The sequence below is a fragment of the Felis catus genome, chromosome C1 (assembly GCF_018350175.1).
Source record: "Felis catus isolate Fca126 chromosome C1, F.catus_Fca126_mat1.0, whole genome shotgun sequence".
Classification (NCBI taxonomy): Eukaryota; Metazoa; Chordata; class Mammalia; order Carnivora; family Felidae; genus Felis; species Felis catus.
Genome location: NC_058375.1, coordinates 91,650,902 through 91,659,280, shown reverse-complemented (window position 1 = coordinate 91,659,280; position 8,379 = coordinate 91,650,902).

Below are 8,379 nucleotides of genomic sequence, written 5' to 3'. Positions count from 1 at the left end.
AGGACTGCTGGAGGAATTCAACTGGAGCCCTTGCCCCATGAGTCCTTCAAGACGGGACCACTCATTCCAAATAGAGACAATAAAATTTTAATTGCCCCAGGGTCTGTCATAAGAACCTGCAGGTGGATGATGAACTGTCTGTAGAACTTGGCTATTTTCCTTGGATGCACTTTCGAGTCTGAGAAATTTGCACATCTTTTTCCTTAGCAAGCAAGTTATTTTAAGAAAAGAAAATGCACTCACCCATTTAGCATTGTAAATTTAAGGTAAAACTTTGTCTTTTGTCAAGTTGGGGTTTCATGATTTTTTTTCACTTACTCATGGGGTAACATCTGTCCCCCATTTGTCCACAAAGGTCCTCTTAGGGACTCACTAGGCTTGGATATCCTGTCCTTAGGTCAGCAGTGATTTTCCTGCTGTAACAAGGCCTGAAAAGACATTGTCTGATGGTGTCCTTGGTGGGCCCAGAGCAATGATTTGAAAACATGCCCAAGGCTATCCTTTTGCCTTCTTTATCCAGACTGGGGTCCTCTCACAGCCCCATCTGGAGTGCTTGGCTCAGTGTTAGAAAAGGACAGATTCCTAGCAGATGGTTTATCAGAGGATCTGGCACATGGTCCGGCCAAGAAAACCTCATCTAATACCTTTGAGTTTGGGAAGCTTTGGAGCAAATAGTAGCTCCAAGCCTTCTGCACAACCAGGAATGTTTTGCTTATTAGATTTTTAAAATGATGCCCAAGTAAATATCTAGACAACAGCAGTTCTGGAGATCTGGCACCACAGCCAGCACCAAACTAATGTATCCCCTCAGATCAGCTTTGCGACATCCATGAAGTTTGGGAAAGGGCCAGCCTCTGGGGCCTGAAAGGAATGAGGCTAATCCTAAAGGATATCAGGCATTTTGACAAGTGATATTTTAATTTAAAAGACGCAACTCTGATCAGCACTAATGTCTTGAATATCTAATAGGCTGCTCAAAATTAACATGTTCAGACCTAGACCTTCCACAGCCTTCCTCCCTCTCAGTTAATGGTAACTCCATCTTTCCATTTGCTCAAGCCAAAAACCATTAGAGTCATTCTTGATTCCATTTGCTCTCATATACAACATCCAGTTCATCAAATTTTTTCAACTCTACCTTCGCAGTGTGTATCCCATTCAAACTGTGTTATCGCCCTGGATGGAGCTGCCATTGTCTACCAACCAGATTATCAGAGGTGCCTCCTAGCTGACACTTTACTCCCCATTTTTACTCTTATTAAGTTTATTCCCCAGATAGCATTTTGAGTGAGACTGACAAAAATCCGTGTCCCAGCATGTCACTTCCCTATTGGGACACTCTGGTAGCTTCCTTTTGCATACACTGTGAAATCTCCCACAGGCCAGCAAGGCTGTACATGATGGAGCCCCTTGTGTCTGCACTGGTCTCTCATTGCTCTCCCTGGCTCATTCTGCTCAAGCCACACTGGCCACCTTTTTGACCCACGAACTCTCAAGGCGTACACCCATCTAAGACCTTTGAGTTAGCTGTTCTCTTTGCTGGAGTGCTCTTCCTGAAAATACCCAACTCATTCTGCCATCCCCCCCCCCTTCCTACCCCCTTGCCACTTATTTTTTCCTATGGCATTTATCACCATCAAGTATACTATAATATGCTCTATATTCTTCTCTCATTTTGTTTATTCTGTCTTTCTTTACTAGAATGTATACTTCTACAGGTGCAAGAATAGGTGCAATATGCCAGCACCTATTCTTGAGCTTGACACAGAGTAGGTGCTCCAAAATTTTTTTCTTGAATAAATGAATCATATATTTCCCAAATATGTGTCAGGCACTGTGCTAGTTGATAGACTTTCAGTGGTGAGCAAAATAGACAAGGATTCATGATCTTGTGGATCTTAAAATCGAATGGGCAGGGAATATGGTCATTTAACAATTAGATGTAGAAACGAAAGTTGAAGCATTTTAAGAACTTGCAGAACTGGAAAATGTTGAATGAAGCTAGAGAGTATGGTTTGAGAAATGACACTGTGAGACAGAAGTCAAGCTATGTTGAGGTTTGGGGTGTGATCCTAGCCATGAGATGCCATTGAAGGGGTTTAAGCAGGTGAATGACATAGTCCCACATGTACTTTATAAAGTCCTCTCTGGCAGCAGTGTGAGAATGGGTTGGAAGAAGTCATCAGTGGATGCAGGGAGATGTGGTGAGAGATGATTGCTGCAGTACAGGTGAGGGGTGATGGTCACAGGCCGGGATAGTCTGTGTAAGACAGATGGGCAGGAGCCTAGTGCCAGCCTGAATAGAATTTGGATGGATTTTGGTGGTTAGAGAATAGGAGGGGTCAAAGATGAACCCCCAGTTCTGCCTTGAGCAGTAGGTGTACGCCATTTCCTGCGAGGCACACTGCAGTAAATGGGATACGGGATGCAGAGTGGGAATGGGAAGAAGGTCATGAGTCATCTTCTGACACATTGAGTGTGACATATACATATGCAACAGCCCTTGGTGGCTTCCCTGCTTAGGAGCAAGCCTGAGCAGGAACAATGGATTAGAGTCCTTAGTTTACAGATAGATGGTGATCCGAGTCACTGAGGTGGATGGGATCACAAGGAAAGAGTTAAGATGAGTAAGGAAGGTGGTCTGGGACAGAATGCCACCTAACTCCACTATTCAAGGCTTGATCATGTAGGCAGAAAAGCCTACCATGGAATTAGGGGGAAATAAAACATTGAATCTGTGAAGGCAAGGGAAAGGAGGATTCTATAGAGGAGAGTACAGTTAGCTGTGCCAAATATTATTAAGAGATCAAGCAAGGCAGGGCTGTTAAGTGGGACTCATCACATGGAGGCACTAGTGAGAACAGTCTCAGAGGAGCACGTGGCATAAGATGATGGGACGGTAATGAGACGTGATGGGAAGGTGAGTAAATGGAAGCAGTGGGTAGACACTCGGCAAGAAATGTAGCTGCGAATGGGAGAAGTGGGTATGGGAATTTTAAGGCAAGGGAGACCTAAGAGGCTGGAATATTTGAGGGAGGCAGTGGTCAGGGAGAGGCTGAGCATACTTTGGCAGTCATACAAAGATCAGAGGGAAAGTGTTCCATACAGAGAGAATGGCCAAGGCTCAAAGCACATGAATTCGGCACAGGCAAGGAACAGAAAGATCAGTATGGCTGGAGCTAGTGGCAAAAGGGTGGGGGCCAGCTGGGAGAATTGGGCTGCTCACAAAGTCTCTAGACAGCCATGGCAAGGAGTCTGCATTTCATTTTAAATGTGATGTTCAGTCATGGGACAGCTCTAGTGGGGAGAGGTATGATATGAACTCATCTGAATGGGCATATCACACAGGTAAGGGAGAACAGCATTCCTTGTCAACAGCCCTTCTGATGTACCCTACTGCCTCCTAATGTCCCTCCAGCTCTCTGCTGTGCTCAGAGACTATTCCACACCTTTAGAAAGAGATGAGAAAAGAAATAAACCACATCACCCAGAGAAGGTAGAGAGGGAGATGATATCCCACCATCCCCGTGAGATATCCTGTCTCTCCTCTTCTCAAAAGCACCCACTATCCCCACCTCACTGACGGGGATATTCAAAGCCCTCATCTTGACTCATGATGCCCAGTGGAAATCACCCACTCCCAAACCCTCTCCCCGTACTCTCTCCCTTCCAGCCAGACTTGCCAGATGAGCTCCTGTCACCAGGGCTTTGAACCTGCTGTTCCCTCTGCCTCACATGCTCTTCCTCTAGGCATCCTCAAGGTCTTATCCCTCACCTTATACAGACCTTCACTTAAATGTCACCTCTAGTGTGGCTTTTCCTGGGTACCATATCCAAATTTTCAATACCTCCAACATATTGGCAGCTCCTTGCTTTTATGACATTCTATTTTACTTAATTTTGTTTATTCTCATATCCTCTACTGAAATTAAAACTCCATGGGAATGGATGGTCTGGTTTGGTCTATCTTAGCATCTAAGACAAGTAAGTAAGATTTAATTCTGATGGAATATTTTAGGAAGGAGACAAGGACACCACCTTATCACAGGTGGTGACTGCCTTTGTAACACTGGCACATAGTAGTCACTCAGCAATTAGCTGTTGAGTGACTGAATGAGTCATGATTGTCTTAGGTAGGAAAAAGGACATCTCTCCCACATCTCTTCCATTTGGGCAGGAGAGAAGAAGGAAAGGATGAGTGCTTGCCAATTTGTGGCAATGTTTGAGAACATTTCTATCTGATGGCCTCTGCTTTCTTTGTGGAATGGCAAGTGAACGTGGGAGTGAAGGTAGGGTTAAAAGGTATAGGGAACATGCAGGGAGAAGCTTTGCAGGGGTCACCGTGGAGCCAAGAAGAGTGAGCATAGTTTAGAATCAGAGCAATAGCAATGGGCAGTGCTGAGGGCAAGGCCAATATGGGTGACTAGGAGTGTATAGCAGTGCTAATGTGCTTGGTTGGAAAATGTCCTCCATCAGCAATTGGTGGGCCAGGTGCAGACATGGAGGAGACAGGTAGGTGGAATTTTCCAGGTGCTGTGATGACTGGATTAGTGAGTTGCAGCTATTTGAAAGAGAGTCGTTGAAAAGATGACCCCCTGAATCTGAGCTGGACAAGTCAGGGGTAAATGCAGAAGGAGGCAGATGGATGGGGGTGGGTGGAGCACTCCATGGACTGAAGTCATGGCTGCCCCTTCCGTGAGGGCACAACTCGGCCTGCTGACCTTTTCAGAAGAACCTATTCTTTGTCTCATTCCTGACATCTTTCAAGGTTGGGAGGTGAGGCCACTTTGCCCGACCTTGATGAAGTGCTTGTTGTAGTCCTTCCATCATTCCTTCATGGTGGTCACAGGTTGGAAGTAGGAATTAAGAAATAGAGAACTCTACGATAGCCTTGGGATTTGTGTGTTATGATGGTTCGAGATAGGTGTCCAAGAGGTAAGGAATATAGGAATGGAACAGGGTTGGGGGAGTGACAATGAATTCCATTTATTGAAAGGTTAAATCAGATGCTTGTGAGACACCCAGAGGATAAGATCAGTAAATAGTTGGATCTATGACTCTGGAGTGCAGCCTACTAGCTGGGGAAAGAGCTGTGGTTTGAAGATGGATATTTAGAAATTATCCATATATGGGTGGTGACTGGAATAAAAAAAAATGTAGAGTGAGTAGAAAGGGCCAGGACATGCCATAGAGAACACCTGCATTTATGGGGGCAGGTAGAAATGTCCAACCAAGAAGACTGAAAAGGAAGTGAAGGAAATTGGGAAGGGTGTTATAAAGACCAAGGGAGGAGAATTTTGAGAACAAGGGAAGATTCAATAAGGACCAGTGCTGCAGTGGATCAGGTAACATGGAGACTGAAAAGAGAGGCCATAGGGCACCTTCATGAGGGGACTCTGAGGCAGCCACCCCCCCTCCCCCCTAGCTACAATGACTTCAACCTCTCTTTCTCAGGAATGAGAGCCAAAAGTAAAGAATTGCCCTCCCCTGGGGAATGTTTTCAGGCTGGTTCACTAAAGCAGTGCCATAAACAGCCTAAAGAAACCTTGATCTCACCAAGAGTCTTTGTTGTAAATCAAAGGTATATAAACACACCTCCCTGACAGAAGAATGTTCTGGATACAGGCCCCATGTACTGCCCTCTGTCCACTGTGCACCTGTCCCTGGAAGCCCTGGGTCCCCAAGGGGATTCCAAACATGGCTCACCATCAGAAGTGGATGCCGCATGGAACACTGAGCTCCTGAATGAGGCCAGATGACTGCTTGTCCAAAACTTTGTTGGAAAAATTCAGGCAATTGGTGGCAGCTGGACTAGATGACCTCTTGGTTATTTTCAACCCAACAATTCTTGCATCCTTTGAAGGAGAGCTCATTCCTGTTACTAAGTTTGTCATATTTCCCATGGGGATTCTGTTACAAAAGACTTCTGCCCTGATTTCTACTCACGGGTCCCTCGGCTGGCTTCCCTTCCCTGCCTATGGATCCTCCTCTTTAATCCGAGGATAGGTGAGGCCCTGACCTTGATATGCCAATCAAGCCCAGTTTCTCTCTTCTCTCAGCTCCTCTTTGGACACTTTCCCTCTCCAGAGAGGTCTTCACCATGTGGGGTTTTGACTATGTGGGGCTTAAAGTCAGGGACTGGATCTCTCAGAGTGAGGGGCAGAGGGTGGGTCCAGGACCTAGTTTGAGAGGAGGCCATGGCTGTGCAGCCCCGGAAGAGGAGGGCATCCCCCATCACACTCCTTCTTCACACTTGCTTCTGTAGCCACTGTGCTGTGGGGCAGAGTCAAGAATGCTCCATATTCTGTCCTCAGTCCTCCACCCAGTCTCCCCAAGCTTGGGGTATTGCTCTTGGCTTCCACCACAATGCTGCAGCATGATAGGAATGTAGGTGAGATAGAAGTCAAGCCTCCCATTAGGGCCCCCAAAGTCCTGGGTAGTTAATGAACTGGGTTGTAGGTGCCAAGTGCAGGAGAGGATTAGCGGTCTACACGGCAGAGAACAGTAATGGGGTGAGGTGGGGGGTGGATGAGGGCTTGAAGAGGGCTGGACCCCCCCTAGGAAAAGGGGGCATTTAAACATGGGCCTTTTCTGGATTTTTTCTGGGAGTCCTGATAATGAGCCTTTCCCCTGTTCCCAGAGACTTCCCTCATATGTACACACCTTCCAGTTTGTTCCTCTCTGACCCTTCCAGCCTTGCCTCCATCTCAACTGCCCTCTTAACTCGCCTCTGGGGGAGCGTCTCACTTCCTCGTCCAGAGGGCCCAGCCTTCAGCAGGGGTCATGGTGGCTTTTTACCAGGGTCTCAGTCTGGTCTTACATAGTCTCAAATCCACCTTTGTCCTCGTGAGAAGTTGTATCTAACTCCCCAGTTGCTTCTGGTCAGAACTAGGGGGCGGTGACAGGGCAGGGCAGTTCCTGCAAAATGCCCTAGGTCAGTGTAATCCCTAAAATAACTAGCCAACTCAGGGACTCCCTGTGGGTTGTGGATGGGCAGTGAAGGCGGCCAAATCTGTTGCTTAATTAGTGTGTGTCACAGCATTCTACAGTCACCAGCAGGCCCTGGGTCTGGCCTCAGGTACTGATCATTTAAAAAGTGGGCAGCAGCAGGGCAGAGTCAGGAGGGAAGCAAAGCCAAAGCAGAACCAGCTCCAAGCTGTGGAGCCTGCAGCCACCAGTAACGTGGCCATTCAGAGTGGCAGCCCCGACCAGCTGTGATGGGACAGGCCTTCCTTGTTCTGCAGATGGGGTGTTTATGCACTTTTTCACCCGCCTCGCTTCATGCATGCTGTATTTATTCACACAGAGGTTTTATTACAGCCTTTATACTGCAAGCGTCTTGTGAAAGGTGAGCTATGCATTAGGTTGGTCCTCACAGTCCCGTCCCTGGGAAATGCCAGCTTCTCCAACAGGAAATCCGATGGACAGGAAAGACCAAGAACCTGTAGTCTGAAATGCTAATGAACTGAAGTGAATGGTCTTGAAATAAGAAAAAACCAACCAACCAATCAAAAAACGAATGAATTCTGTCCCACAGGATGATGAGGATACAAGGTCCTTTTTGTAGTTATTACGGAAATGAAGAGCAAGCTCCTAATTTATGCTGCTTCCCCGGTCTCACCCCGCCTGAGCTATCAGCATCCATTCCGCTGTGGAGCTCAGTGACCGAAGTGAGCCGCGACACCACCTCTTGTGCTGTGCCCTCCATCTGCTTCCTCATGGCATTATGCCAGCTTTGCAAACAGTGAGGTTTAGGGGTCAATCAGGGGGAGGGGGAACCAGGGCATGGTAGCCAACGGGCACTCATGCCATTTGCCCTCACCCTTAGCTTGCCTACGTGCACAGTGGGCCATGACTCACACAACCAATCCATGGCAGGAAATGCTAGGTCAGCAGCAAAGGTGACAATGGGTACCGAAGGTAGGCTAGAAGGTGCAGAGCTTTTTTATAAGCCTCTCCTAACTCTGCCCCTGCCATAATTTATTCCACAAATACTTATTGAGCACTTACTGTATGATAAGGGATGAGAATACAATGATGTGATACCATGGTATAAGAAATATATATAAGAAATATATATTTGGGTTTTGTCCCAGGTTTCTGGCACAGAATTCATAAAACTGTTGGAATTTCTGGAGTGATAGAGATGACAGGAGCACCTTTTGTTACTCATGATGCACCCCTTTCAGCCAAAGCCATGTTTATATTAATGAGATGACTGGTGACTGAGGATGGTTGCCAGAGGGAACGGTTTAGAGGGTTGGAATTTTTAGTTTCACCCCCCGACCTCCCTGGAGGTCTAAACTAAAAATTGAGTTAGTCACCAATGGCCAATGATTTATCAATGATGCATGATGTAACGGAACTCCCATAAAAACC